The 15,355-nt window shown below is 38.7% G+C and overlaps 1 protein-coding gene across 1 annotated transcript in view; it reads left to right on the top strand.

The window, feature by feature from the left end:
* Window positions 1-206: 206 nt before the first annotated feature.
* Window positions 207-15,355, top strand: part of TUSC3 (tumor suppressor candidate 3) — a 142,795-nt gene continuing 127,646 nt past the window's right edge. Inside the window, exon 1 of the mRNA XM_074904116.1 lies at window positions 207-318. The gene's annotated coding sequence lies outside the window, so the exon portion shown is untranslated. The remainder of the gene's footprint in view (window positions 319-15,355) is intronic.

The following is a 15,355-nucleotide window of genomic DNA, read 5'->3' as shown; positions in this document are numbered from 1 at the left end:
AGCGCCTCAGCGGGCACGCGGGGCGGCGGGCGGGGGATAAACTCCATCTCCCATGAGCCACCGCGCCGCGGGGCGATGCGATTGGCCGGGGCCCGAGCCCGAGCCCAATCAGCGCGGAGGGGGCGGGCGGCCGTGCCGCAGGTGCTCGCCGGCGGAGGGCAGCGGCCGGGCGGCGGGGGGAACATGGCGCCGCGTGCCGGGGCGCCGCCGCGGCGGCTGCTGCTGCACCTGCCGGCTGGGAGCTGCCGCCTCCTCCTCCTCTTGCTGCTGCTCCTCCTCCTCTGCGGCCAGCTCGGGGGAGGACAGAAAAAGAAGGAGGTAGAAACTATTCGCTTCTTTCGCCGTCGCGCCCGGCTGAGGGGCTGGGGCTGCCCTGCCGCGCAGCCTCCCGCTCGTCAGCGCCCGCCGCCTCCGCCCGGCGCCCCTCGCCCTGCCTCCCCCGCGGCCCGGGGCCGCCCCCCTCCCGCTCCGCCGGCTCCTCTCCCGCCCCAGCCCTGAGGGGGGCGCCTACGGGGCGGAGGGCGCCGGGCAGCCGCTCCCCCCGCCCCGCGGAAGATGGCGGGCTGCCGCCGCCGGCGTCTCCAGGGCAGTCGGGAGCCGGCGCCGCTAGCGCGCAGCGCAGGGTTCGCGGTCCCTACCGTGATGTGCCAGCCCCGGCGGGCGCCAGCCGTGGCTGTGGGCCTTTAACTCCCTGGGTTTGAGCAAATAAAGGCGAGGGCCGCCGTCGTGTGCTCGGCTGGACGCCGGGGTGGGCCTCGGGTGCCTCAGCAGCCAGCCGAGGGTGAGGAGCACTGACTTGCAGCGAGCCCTCAGGAGAATGAGGTTAAACCCCGTGTTTGTGGTGCCAACTAAAAGAGATGCCCGGAGTTGATAAATTAACACTGAAGCTGTGGCAGCAGGGGTGTGTGTGTGTGGTGATGTAGGTGCTGATACTCTTTCAACGTGTCTTCTGGGTAAGACGGACGTAGCGAAATGAGCAGTTTTAATTCCGTTTCAGTAGCGTCTGTCTTAAGCAATGGTTGTATTTAAACAGGGAAATGTGCAGGAATATGTAGTGTAAATATTTGCCTTTTTCGGTCTTCAGTGCCATTTGAGCTTGCTACACTTCTCTCCCTAGCTTGCCCTCGATTTCAGGCCAGGTTCTCTTATATCCAGTGCTAGGCCAACCAGTAGAGTCTCTTTACAGTTTCTCTGTAACTTCATTTAGGGGAGGAGATAGCTTTTCACCAAACTGTAGAGTTTTTTTTTTCTTTTTTTTTTTTATGTCTGTTTTCTGTTGTTAGTGTTGCCAGAGGACTTGGCACTTTGCGGTGGTGGAGGAGAGGGAAAGAACAATTTTGGTAACAGATTCTTTCCTGGAACTATCTGCTCAAAGTGAGGGATGGTTCAACTTTTGTTTGTTTTTCTTTAAAGAACTATGTAGGTTCCTAAAGCTTATCGGCCAAAGAAGTAAAATAGGAAGGAGCAAAGAGGGAAGTGCTCATGTCTTCCTTCTGGTGTCCAGTGACATGACTCGAGGAAATGGCCTAAAGCTGCCTTAGGGGAAGCTTGGATTGGCTATTAGGAAAAGAAGTTCTTCACTGAAGTGGTGGTCAAGCACTGGAACAAGCTCCCAAGGCAAGTGGTTATGGCCCCAAGCCTGTCAGTATTCAAGAAGTGTTTGGACAATGCTCTTAGGTATATGGTTTAACTTTTAGGTTGCCGTGTGTAGAGTCAGGAGTTGGACTCGATGATCCTCATGGGTCACTTCCAACTCAGGATATTCTGTGATTCTAAAAGGCCAAATTTAGTAAGTAAAATTGTTATTTAAATATCTAAATAGTGGCTGACTTTGTGGTCTTATCAAGTTAAATAAGAGCCTGATCATTCAGATAAATCCCTCAGGCATCGGTGTGAAAAACAACCTTCAGTCTTATCATTCTCTCTTCCCCTCTTTCTGGAAAGAGTAGGCAGTAACGTGTTGATCTTCTGCTGCTATAATTAACTTCTTTTCAAAACTTTGACGTTATTTTTTTTTTTTTAATAAAATGTGTTTAATATTTGACACTCCTGATTACTCTCTCTTGCTGTGATGTGCTGTCACTGCAACTTTTGTTGACGCGTTCAAGTGGAGTGCCAGCTGTGCTACCAAGATAGCTGAAATAATCTTTATTTTTAAATGGAATCCTTTCCTAACAAGTAAATAATGGCAAATTAAAAGGGACATCTACAATTACTTTCCATAAAGTTTCCCAGTCCTACTGCAGAGGTGGTACATGACAGGATTGAAATGGATATTTTTTGCCTCGCCATTTGGTAGTACAGTTCAAGCTAGTATTTCTCCACTGTAAAGCTTGTTATTTGGGTTTTTTCTTTTTTAACTGTTTTCATTGTTTAACAAACACTTCTCAGTCTTCTGTATCTTTTTATCTCCGTTCTTCATTCCTGTTTAATATTTTTCTGTTAAGTCAATGGACTAAATACTGCTCCTACAGACTTAAAACCACTTACGGGTTTTATGTAGACATACTGTATCCACAACTTCATCTTTAGAGAAACTAGTGGAACGTTGTAAGTGCTTGCTTCGCTTCAAATGCAAGCTTAAAAAGAAAGTGTAACTTGGTGGTTTTCAGGGTTTTATATTATTAATATAATTTTCTGTGTGTCTGTATTGTATATGTTGAAGGTCAAGTCTGGCCCCTTTTCTTGCCCTGCTAACCTCATGTTGAAAGTTGTAGTAGTTTGCCCAGTATATATGGGGGAAAACGACCTGTATGTGAAAAATGAAACTTGAACTTTCTTACAGTAAGCAGTTTGGAAATTTTAGAAACTTTTTAGGACTGTTCTGAGGAAAGCTTCTATAAATTGAAAGAGCGTGGGATCTTGTGCTGTGGGAGATTCCTGTTCACAATACTGTCCAGAAGCACAGTGGTAAAAGGCAAAGATGATGGAAGTTAAATATGTAAAGTGAACCTAAGTTTTTCTATACAAGGAGTGGTAAGATTGCCATAGTTTTTATGGAGTTTTGAGAAACGGTTGAACATAGAGTGAATTGTTTGAAAATGAATATTGCAAGAGGGAAGTTAGCGTAGTATGGTGAGATCTCGTGAGATAAAAAGAAGTCATGTCTCAGATTCTTCTTTCCTGCTTCTGTTGTGTGTGTCTTTGCTGGTGAGGTTGTCTGGAAAGAGGGCTTAAGGATGAGAGAGAGGAAACTTCTTTCCCAATCAACTTTTTGAAAACCTTCAGTAGTTGAAAAGTACTTGAAGACGAAATACTTGAAAATAAAAAGAACTTGAGATGTTGGAACTGGAGCTTAAGCAAGGAAGGGATCTTTGATGAAGGCAATGATTTTTTTTATTTTTTTTCCTTTTAAAGCATTGACTACATAGAAAAGTATGCATAAAGTCTGAATAATTAGAGGTGTGTGGATCCGTTGTATGAGCATGGAAGATGGAAATAATGACTTTACCTATTAAGGTATTATATGTTTTTGAAGGACTTACTATTAGAAGAGAAAAAGGAATGAGGAAACTAGAAAACATTGCCATAATTTTCTGTGTCAATTGTGAAATACTATGTTATAGCTGTATTTAGAGTATAAAATATGTAAGTTCTTCAATTGCTAAAAGACATTGTCCTATACAGTAAAATAAAAAATGAAAAGCGCTGAGGTCCATCTTAACGTTCATTAAATTTGTAAAAGTTTAAAGAACTATTAGGGAATAGATTTGAATTCGTTGATAATTAGTCATCTGGTGTCACAGAAGTTATTTCTCGAATGGCTGTATGAATATGTAAGTATGCAAATATTTCTATTGCTTCTCTTTAATCCTGCAGTTAACTTTTCTGGATTGTGGACACCCATGACAACCTTCACCACTGAAATAAATAGAAAATGTTGGACTGTCTTCAAATGACCACAGATAAAATGGAATAATTTGGAAATTAGATGAAGAGCAATACCTTAACTTTCTGCCATGGCTCACACTAGCTAACTAGGTTTGAAAAGACTGCTTTTATGATTTAATTCTGGTGCTGAACAGTACCTTTAAATAAACTGGAGTAAAAATGAGTTCCTGGTTATGGAAACAGCAACAAGTAACTGAAGAAGGACTGTTCTCTTTGAAATTATATTCATGATGGGAGAAAATAATAGGCTGTTTCCACAGTGTCTGACGTAGTATATTTGCATTTACATACATGTGTTTTCCGTAAAACAGGTTCCCAATCTTTTGATGCTTTTTATATATCTTACAGGAGTTCTAAGGAGGTAAAACTATTGAAATTTGAAAGTAATCAGAATGAGAATATTACACTTTGAAATATACTGCTTGGTTTTTATTATAAATTGCTTCACATGGGCAATTTATATAGGTAAATAAGATTTTTTTTTTTATTTTACTGAAATGTGTAGAAGGAGAATGTTGGTTTTGCAGTATTAAAACCACTTATCATAGAGGGTAAAGTTTATTTTTGAGCTTTCAGGTGGATGGTTCAGCAGCTTAGTTAAGTCACTGATAAGCAGTTGAAGGAGCTGTTTTTCTGTGGATAACTTTGTCATTACTGCTAAATTGACACAGGGAAGCTATCTGTGTAGAAGAATGTATCAGCTTTGTTCAAGTGGAAGTGTCTTGTTGAGCTTCAATCTACTAAAAAAGATGCTGATGATGTATAACACCGTTGTAGTAATCTTACTCTTTTGTAATGTAAGCTTGTAATGTCTTAGTTTGCCCTGAGTATTTTTGAAGTGTTTCAAGTCTGGTATCTCTACCACTGTTCCTTACTTTTTCCTCCCTATGTGTCTCACCCTTTCTCCAACTGGGTTTAGATGTTACAGAAATTGTGAAAAATTGCTTAAGGTAAGGTTGGAAGGACAGTCTAACTGATCCTTTAGCCCAAAGCTCAGCCATGTTTTTATTGTTCCTGACAAATGTCTACCCAATGTGCCCTTAGAAGCCTTTAGTGGTGGTGACTCTAGAGCTTTCTTAGGTATCCTATTCCTGTGTGTTACTGTTAAAAGGATTTTCTTTTTTTTTTTTCCCAAAGATCTAACCTAAATTTCTGTGTGCTCAATCCCCACATTTTTGAGCCTGTTATTTCTTGACCTCATCATGACATAAGAACATGTTTTCTCCATTTAGGCAGGGGCTAAAGGTAGCATTTGACAGTTTTTCCAGGTTTGGTTTTTTGGTTTTTTGTTGCTGTTCTTATAAACAGAAGCAACTGTATTTTTTAAGGCTTTAAGTATTAAATGTGATAATTTTCCTGAGAAAATCTTCAGTGCTGAACATACTGTCTCCTGTTTTATCTGAAATTAACTGGGATATATTGGCAGGATCCTCTTGTTTCTGCACCATGTGTTCTTGTATTCCTTTGGGTTTACATATTAAGCCCAACTTGTTTATTCAAGGTTATTGATGATTATTACTGTGTTCCTTCCCTTGCAGCCAGAATGGTACCTTCTGCTTTAAAATTCCTTTCCTAGTCTAATTCGTGGTGTTTTTTCACCATAAATGTAGCATTTCTCACCCTTTCAGAGATAGGACCCATAAAACATGCAGCAAAGCCTGCTGCCCTCTGTTGCTCCGAAATGGAAAGGGATTAGTTAGTTTCTCCACTGTCTCCTGATTTTGTTTTTCATGATCTGCAGCATTCTTTCCTTCTGATCAATGTTCTGCCTATATATTTAATTTAGAGAAAGAAATAGTGAGAAACATGGTAGGGTGAGTAGAGAAAAATAAAAGGTGAAAAAAGATGAGGAGTGTTCAGTAGAGATGCAATGGCTTATGTAGTGTCAGAGCCAGATTCTTGATCTCTCAGGATCTCTGATACTATTTCAACAAAATAATGTTAATTAAAACATAAGTATCTTCTCTTTATCTCTTGAAATCCTATTTGACATTAAACTTGAATATACAGCCCTTTTGGTCTTTATATTCATCATTATAATTTTGGTTTTAATTATAATTTATATTATATAATTATAATTTATATTATAATTTAATTATAATCATGATAATTTTGGTTTTGGTCTCCAGAGTATGGAGCACTGCATGTTTTGGCTTTTGAAACAGCACGCAGGAAAATGTTTGGCAGTTAGACCAATTATAGACTCCTCTTTAAAACCTTTTATTAAAAATTGATATGTGGCAAAGATTGACTCTTTGAAGAGAAACTTGATCCTGTCTATAGATTTGGCTTCAGGCCAGTTTAAAGATGTATTTTAAGTGGAGAGTTTATATCCATTTGTGTAATTTGCCATTTTATCTACGGTTGCAGCAGAGAGAGAGAAGAGGCATTTTCAGTCGGTGCTTAAAGCTTTAAAATAACTGTCCTGGGTTTGAAATGAAATAACAGTGATGTCATGCCTGAAAATGTTAAATTCTTTAAATGCAATTCTAAATGTTTTTCTCTTCTCCGTCCTAAAAAGAATGGGAAGAAAGTGTTTTCATGAATTCCTTATTTTCTGCTGATTTTTACAAGCAGCAAGAACCTCTATAGCTCTTCCTCTTCTCTTCCTAATTAACAAACGTTTTGTAGAAACTTGATAAAATTAACTAGCAACTCTTAACAGTTCTGTATAGAAAACCTTGATGTCTTCAGTGATTACATACAATAAGTAAAACAAAGGATACTTAACATCAGCCTGATAGTATTTTGTAATTGGGTTACTGAAGCTTTTCTATCCCACACGTCTCCATTTGGGATCCTTGCTGTCGGAAGACAGATCAGTGGCGTAATTGATCTTTTCCTCTGTTCTGTTCTATAACCGTTTATACAACACATCCTGTGCAACCACATGGAACATACAGATTGTATCAGCTTGGGTTAGAAGTGCTCTGGAAAAATCAGTCAGTACAGTTGGAGTAGGACAGCATCGGGGTTTTGTGTTATTGTTTTGGATTTTCAGATTTGTTCTCTTCATTTTTAAGAGCGTTTTGAAGGTCACGTTTTATTGGCTAAGATAATGATCAGAACTAAGAAAGAAACTTTACCTAGTATTTGTTTTAGGCCTTTTCCTCTTGCTCTAATAAAACTGCAAGCAGGTATAATAAAAAAGTACGGTTATCCTATCATGCTGTGAGATATTATAACCTATATATATATATAAATAAAAATAATATAATCTGTAATGTTTGCTGCATATATCAAATGTAATAACCATTCTTTTTTTTTTCTGTGTTAGAACTTTCAATAATGAGGTATTGCCATGAAATAATTTAAAAGATATTTTATTGTGATCCTCAAAGCTGTGTTTCAGATAGAAACTCATATTTTTATATGCTATTATCACCAGTCCTTCATATTCTAAGAAAGATAAGAAAATTGATACTTGCATTGAATAGATGGCTTCTCTTATGATGGAATGAAGAAAACCTGGCAATACTTTTGTGACAGAAAATGATGCCAGAAATTTGAGATGGAAAATATTTGCACCCTTGCCAGTACAGGCTTTTTTTGTGGCAACATTCTTATTCATGATTGCTAAAGTGGTGGCAAGACTTTCATTGTTTCTCTGGGGAGACTGTACTCCAGGATTTTCTTTTTCTGACTGTATCTGCTAACACCATTTTGGAATACCCCAAGTTCTTCATGTTTCTCTTAAGCCGTTGCAGTCCTTAGCCTAATTATGCCATTACATGACTTTTTCTTGTGCTTTTCTTCTGAATCTAAAGCAACTTATTCTTGAATTTCAGATGTACTGGTCGTTAAGCTTATCAGAGTTTGGCTGTGTTGAATAAAACATCTGTATATCAGGTTCGTAAATGTAATTACAGTTGTGCAGTCCCTTTGTAGAATGACAGTTTGAGCTCACAGAATTGCTCAAGGGTATAGGCTATAGCATATGCTTCTTGAAGGATAAAAACTATTTTCTGGTCTGCTTTTAGTTTGGCTTTTTAATAATTTCATATTGCTATTGCTGTCTACTAGCATGTTACTTTCCTTATCCAGTTGCCTTACGTAGGCTAACTGACAGGGTCTAGCCCTAAATCTTGTATATTTACATTTCTGTTTAACTTTTCTAGATTTTGATGTGCATGTGTTCGTGTCTGAGCCATGTAAATGTCTCTTCAATGGAGATTTTTGAGCTTTTAGAGCAAAAGTGAGGTAATTTAGTAAAAAACCCTACTTAAAGTATACGGTTCATTTCCGGGTTTTATTTTGAAACAGAGACCGCAGTGAGCCCGGTGAGGAGTGGAGTCCCTCCGAGAAGTCCCAGGGGTGCCCAGGGAGTCCTCTGTCTCAGCAACTCCCGAGCCAGACAGAGAGGGTCCCATCTGGGGTGCCAACTGAAAGAAAGAAATTAACAACAGTCAGAATCCATTATAACTGTTCAGCAGGAATTCTTTTATTGGCAGCGCTGGGGTCGCCCTGGGGATTCTCCACCATAAGAGCTCTCCAGAATTAGCAAGGGACATCAGTTTACATACACACAAATCATACATATTCATTAGATTTCCTGGAAAGGGGTGTCTTATGATAATGAGTTCCCAGAATTCATTTACATAGTCTGGGCATGTGTAGTGAAAAAAGGGTGAGTGTCTTGGGTGGTTGAGAGAGGAAGTAAGTAGTCTTCTTCACAGTGTTGGCTAGTTGACCCTCTTTCTGGAGCATGTGCTTTGAAGTCAGGTCCAGGTGTTTCTCTCCTAAGTCAGAAAAATCCGTTTCCCTATAGTAGGGTCTCTGTGTCTTTGTTTAAACTCCCCCTTATCTCATTCTAGGAGTTAGCCAAGTGTCCACTGAAGGCCTTGAGTCTGCTATCTGTGATTTACATAGGGAGCCTAACGAGCCTTCCAGTCTTATCTAAAGGTAAAATAAAGGGAACGAAGGAAACGGTGAGAAGTCAGGAGTCCTTGAGAAATAAATGAAACAAACCACAAGCAAGGCTTTGAAACAAATGAAGCAAAGCTTTCATGCATCCCATCACAGTTCAGTCTTAATAATTGTTAGAAATTCATTTGTTTGAGCCCTCTCATTCCCTTTCAATTTTATAACTTCCACTCAACATTTCTGTAAACTTATCTTAGGAAATCCTTTGATACTTAGCCTGTTTTTCATGACTCATGAAAATAATTGACAGTTGTTCAGCTAATTAATTAGCTAATTCCCTTAATACTGCATATTATCAGCTCCTGCTGACTACACATTCAGGCTTTTTCATGTATTTTGTTTCTTAGATCTCGTCAGTGGCAGAGGTGCATTCTGAATCTGAAGTTAAATCTTTAACTCAAAACTGCACTGTCCTCCAAGAGTCTATTTGCTTAGGATAATGACTTACATTGCAGTATTTTTTTCTGCACTGTGGTGAAGAATATGGTTATTTTAACAGTAAAGTGTGAGAGGTATTTTTTTGGATGGTGCTGCTTAAACTTTTCTTGGTAATTGTAGCTGCTTTCCCTTTGTTCACTTCAGTGGTTCAAGTTATTGCTTAAAACATTTTGTTCTTTCTCTTAGTTATCACCAACTCCATATGACCCTCCACTACTTTTGGTAGTAAACTAAAATGAAATCTACATTGCATTTAATCCATAATTACTAAATTAAATGGGATACTGATACACTAAAAATATTAAAATAATTTTTGGTTTTAATACTATTGAAGTATTTTAATGTGAATCTTCATCTTTCTACAAAAGACATGGCTAGTGACTCAGATTCTGCAAGGGAGATTAATGTGAGGGATGATGAAACTGAGCAGACTGGATGGTTTGAAATATAGCTCCTTTCTCTACTCCTTTATTTCAAGGTTATCTAACAGTATAAAGAAGAATAAACTTGTATTTGAATACAAGTAGAAATCTGTGTTGACTGACAAGAGGTAATGCTCTTCTGGATACCCTAGAAGTTTCAGGTCTAGGGCTACATACAGTGAAGGAATAAGTTAACTGTACCAGCATATGTTTAGGTGCTTGTCCAAAGAGAGGAATTCAAGCTGCAATTAGGTGAGGCAATTGTAAAGCAACTTAGTAACGGAAGGAGTAGTGCATCTCATCATAGGATGCAGTACTCCACATAGTTGGTGATCTTGAACTAGGGAATAAGAAATGCAAAAAACTGCTGTTTCTCAAATCTTGTCCTCTAGAGCTTGGATGCTAAAGTCGGAACTGTAAGACTGTGCTGTCCACCCTGTTCTGTCCAGAATTTGGTATCATTTCCTAATGTAGAAGCTTCAGCTATGAGAGGAGAAGATAGTGGTGATGACTGTATTAATTCTTCAATGAGGACTATGTAAATGGTCCTTAAAAATTATACCAATAAAAAGACAAAATAATAATGTAATCACTTGATTAGAGTGTTGCTTGCTTTCTTTCTCCACATGGTGATGTATTTATGGTTAAGGTGGTGTGAACTCTGGTTTCTATTCAGATCATGTAAGGTGGTGCAGGCATGCCTGTTGATTCTGGTTTACAGGATATGGTTTCAGGGATTTCTTCTGAGATGCGGGACTTGAATACTTCCACGTTGAAAGATCATACTGAATCCACTTCTCCCTGCTTGGTCAAACACTCTGAAATTTAGGAGAGTGCTCAAATGCACACAGCAATAAGTTGTTTTTAAGCATGCTATTGAAGTAAATCCTCTGTAATGCCTCTTACCGAGATGTTTTCGGGCATCGGTTAGGTATTTTCAGATTATGCTTTAGATCAGATGCGTAGGGGAATTAGTACACTTGCTACCTAGTTTATCAGCCTCTTTAGTGTGGCCATAACTTGATCTCACTGCAAAATCTGGCATGTTTAAGTGTAGGGGATGTTCGAATTCATGTCTAGAAAGCATTGAGAATTCTTCCTCCTCCTTTACTCCTGTGTCTGAAAATGTTTTTACATGTAGGCTATGCAACTTGGTAGTTGGATATGAAATAGATGTCACAGATGCCTCTGGTTAATGAGCTTCATTACCTTCTCTCCACAGATCTAGCCAGTGAAAAACAAGTTAGCTAAACACACAGACCTCATGTCCAGTGTAACATGACTTAAATGGAAATCCTATCACATGCTTCCCTGAAGAGTGTGTTTTGGAAAACAAAGACAAATTGCTGAAGTTAACTTCTTTGATAAAGCTTTTTTTATTATTATTATTGGGCTGGAGGATAGAAAAAGTACATAAGGGAAAATAAAAACTATCAAAAGCTGTCTTGAAATGAAGAAGGCATGAATTGTCAGGGATTTATGTTTATTCTAGCTTTAATGTATACAACAATCTGTTTGAGATGCTACCTTGCCTTTTTTGAAAGAGTTTTAGAATTTTTTTTTTTTACTACAATAACAAGACTAGCAGAAGTAGGTTAACATGACACTAAATGCAATGCTTCACGGTAAAAAGTATGCAGCGAAACTTTTTTATTTGTTCTTACGCTTGTACCTTTCTGACCTCCTTTCCAAAAAAGGCTTGATTTTCATCAACCATTTCTGTTGCCATTACACTGTAAGAAGGCTTTCAGGCTATCTATGAATCTAGTAGTTGAGTATTGCAAAAATCAGTTCGAAGTGTATCAATCTTTATGGTGATGGATGACTGAAGTTGATAAGATTTCTTCTTATCAACTACCAGCCACATGCCTTAAATGTAATTGCTGTTAATGGCACATAAAACTTCATTAGTAGCCGGATTCCTCCTGCTTGTTCCCTCAGCAAGTTCTAGATTCTTCTATCTCATGCTGAAATGTGACCTGTCAGTGAGTGCCTTGATCAGGTAAGAGTGTTGAATCTGATCACCTTTTTCTTTTCTATGAGCAGTTGATCTGAATTTGAAGCAAAATTACTGTGAAATATGATGCCACAAAAATTGCATGTAAATATATTAAAAAGCACACAATAAGATACATGCATTTCTAAAAAGACAAGTTTTGATCATCCAAACAAATATTGTTTTGATGCAGCATGAATATTTTGGTCATGCTATTTAGGTGTGTCCTTTTATTACAGTTAAGCAGCACTTGTTATCACATAATCTAGATAGTGATATTTGGTAATTTCATTCAGGAAATTGTTCTGATGGTTTTCTTTTTCTTTATGGAAACATAAGATAGCCTTGCCTTAAAAAATAGTGAAGATATTTACCAGGTTTAATTAAGATTTAAGAGAATCTGAGTTCAGTGATCAAATGTATTCAGTGAGGGTCCTTAAATTTTTTATAAATCTGTTAGAGGATAGAAACTGGTAGTGCTAAGTTGTCTGAATTCTATATAATTTTTGCAACACGCTTCTATATATTTAAGTCATGGTTTGTACTCTCGGTAACCATATGATGACTCAGCTTTAATGCATTTCATAGGAAGCGTTTTCATTTTTCAGTTCTATGCCTGATTTCTACCAAAGCTTCCAAATGAAGTGGAAAGTGGATGGCAGGAATTTCAGTGAAATTTCAAGGGGGATGTCAGTCCTAGGAAGCTTAATCCAAATTCAAGATGTGAGTCTGTTATGCCTCTTACTTGTCCACAGCAGATGGATTCAGGTATTGACGTTGTGACAGTGCTTTGAGTGGGTGAGGCAGAAGTTGTTCAGAAATTGACAGGAATAGTGCATTATACTGAAGTTTCTATGTAAATATTTTCTTTCTGTTGTGAGACACTGTCTCTTTTAAGCTAGGTGTGGATAGAAGCTCTTGCCTGTATTTATAAGTTTTCTTCAAATCTATTTATTGGTAGCAATGCACTAACTTTGTTAGTGGGCAATTTGTTTAGAATCTAAGATAAAACACTATAAATATCTGCTGGACAGGCTCTAGATATTATCATTTTAAAAATTTCCTTTATGCTTTTTTTTTGTTTGTTTGGGGCATTGCTAGTCATTTTCCACTTAAAATGCATGGTAAGCTTTCTCATTTTTCTGTTTGTTTTCTCTAAGCTGGATAAATCAGTCAATACAGATAATCTTTTATATATATACATATACACAATAGTTTGCCCTGGTCTGTATGAAATTGCATTTACCTTGGTTTTGACAGCTGTAAGTTTTTGTCTTCCTGTAACTCTAAACCTAGATCCTCTAAATGATCAAAGTGCTTTAACCAGACCTCATGGAGGATATAGCTTTCAGAGTAAAACTTTCATCTAAAATGCTTTTGTGTAACTATTGGTTCTGGAGACTGCTAACATTATTCAGTTTCTTTATAAGTAATAGGCACCTGAAGTTCTGCTGTTGCGGATACAGAAGGGACAATCCTCATCTGATTTGGCATCTTGTGGTTTAGCCCATTTTGTGCACAGAAACTAGGCATTCTTAAGTCATTGTGTGCTATGAAATTGTAACGTTTACAACAGTATTTAATTTGTCAATGAAATGTGCCATCTCAACCTTTCATACAGTAGCATTGTGGTTAGAGCATGTCTGGGAAACTGAAATGGTGCGAGCAGCTGATATTAATTTGATTTCTGGGAAATGATATCCTGCTTCACGTAAAGGATCCTCAACACTTGTCTGTCTGTTCTTCTGGGTGCTTGGCTCCTCTTAAGGTGGTCTGCATTATTGTTTTAATTTAAAAAGCAGGCTCCTGCTCTGAAGCGTATCGGTTGTTTTCCCCCTGCAACGCATTGTTTACACTCTGAAACGGTCTGTGAGTGTGTGAACTTGATTCTGTTACTGCAATTAAACTGAAGCATGTAGTCCAGAAAATGAAGCTAGTGCCCTCCAATTGCTAATCAACATTCAGTGGTTGGAACCAGCTTAGAATTACTTTGAAACTAAGTCCTGCAGGATGTGGGTGTTAAGGTTTCAGCACCAGCTATTTTGTTCTGCAGACCTGTTCTTTTGCATTGCAGTACTTGCTGATACCAATCCAGTCGAACTGTCCTCTTGCACAGGCAAAGAGCTTCAGAGAAGGTTGCAGGATTCACTGGGCCCCAGAGGAGCGACAAGAGGGAAGATAATTTTCTAGCTGAATGATGATCATTCAAAAGAGGGATGTCCCAGGTTCCCACAGCTATTTATACGTTTAATCCAATAACTGTTTAGTGTAAAACATTGTAGTACAATCTGTTCAAGTAGGTTTACTTGTCCACCATCTGGACATGAGTGCTGCCTGCCAAACCTCTAAGTTGAGGAGCACACAGAGAGAAGTGAAAGAAATCAAGGTTACTTTTAAGTTTTGAAAGTTCTTTAGGATAACCTCTGTACATTCACTTTCTCCATTTAATCGGCTCTCACCTTCTCAGTTGTAACTGCCTTTGTCAGTGGAGGTGACTAAAAGAAAGAAGTGAATGTGCCCAGTGCTCCAAGTGCCAGCCCTTGAATATTTAGACTTAATGGGGACCTTGCTGGTGACATAAAGGTGCTCATATCAGCATTTTTCTCTTGCTGTTCTAGGCTGTTTGTATATTACATGAATGGGAAGATTACACAAAATCTGGGTTGTAAGTACCTGGTGGCAGACAGGAGAAGCTTATTCAAATCTGGAATTGCTAGCTCTGGTCTCAGTTCCTGTTAGATCAAAATTCTTCAGTTAACTGCTTCTGTGTGGCTTAGTTGAACTAAGTGCTGTATTACATCTACAGATACCAAGCAAAAGGAGCATAGCACAAGATTATAGTGCTGTTTGATTTAGTTTATAGGTGGTCAAATATCATCATATTTCATTTGGTTTTAATGAAATGCTAGATGGGGGGAGAGGCACTAAAACTGGTAAGTTTATTGGAGTGCAAAGTATTTTGTGCTTTAGAAAACATATAAGTAAGTGGGCTACACCAGAAAACAATGAGGCCTAAAGTCACCCTGCTCTAGGCTTTTGGTTGAGATACTGTTATTGGAGGTTTAGCAACCTGTAGTGCCATCCGTACCGGTACTGATGGAGACGGTTCCACCTGTGTAAGAACTGAGTATTTCCATCCTCAGCCTCTTCATAAATTCAGGACAAATATGCTGATGACTTAATGTGTTCATTTTACAAGAGCCTCAAGCGAGCTATGTTGGAGAGGTCATAAGTCCAAGTATATATTACATATTCAGATGACATGTAGTTTCATAGGAATTAGAACTTTCACCTTTAATTGCATTTTTCTTGTCCCACCATGTTCAAGTAACATAATTATGGTTCTGTTAGTGTATTAGTTTATTGGCATGTATCTTGAGTAATTCAGAAATCTAGCTGAAGCTGTTCAGTTATAGCAACATCAGTTTTTTGAGCAATGAATGCGTTGTGCTCTCATGCAGAACTCACGCTTGGCTGCGAGGGAGAAAATTACAAGTTCATTAGCTGATAAAGCAGCTTTGTTTTCCAGAGTAATTTGAAGTCTGTACTTCTCCCAAGAAGTGAAAATGGAACATTTCTTCAATTTAATGAACTGGTTTGATAGTAAATATGTTCTGGAGGAAATATTTTCACTCCAGTCTTTACAGTGACTCTCGAGTCTACAAAGAGTTAAAAGAGTGTGCTT

Source organism: Athene noctua, chromosome 4, assembly GCF_965140245.1.
Source record: "Athene noctua chromosome 4, bAthNoc1.hap1.1, whole genome shotgun sequence".
In the NCBI taxonomy this organism is placed as follows: Eukaryota; Metazoa; Chordata; class Aves; order Strigiformes; family Strigidae; genus Athene; species Athene noctua.
Note: the sequence above shows the minus strand (reverse complement) of the source record. Positions and strands in the feature narration are given on the sequence as shown.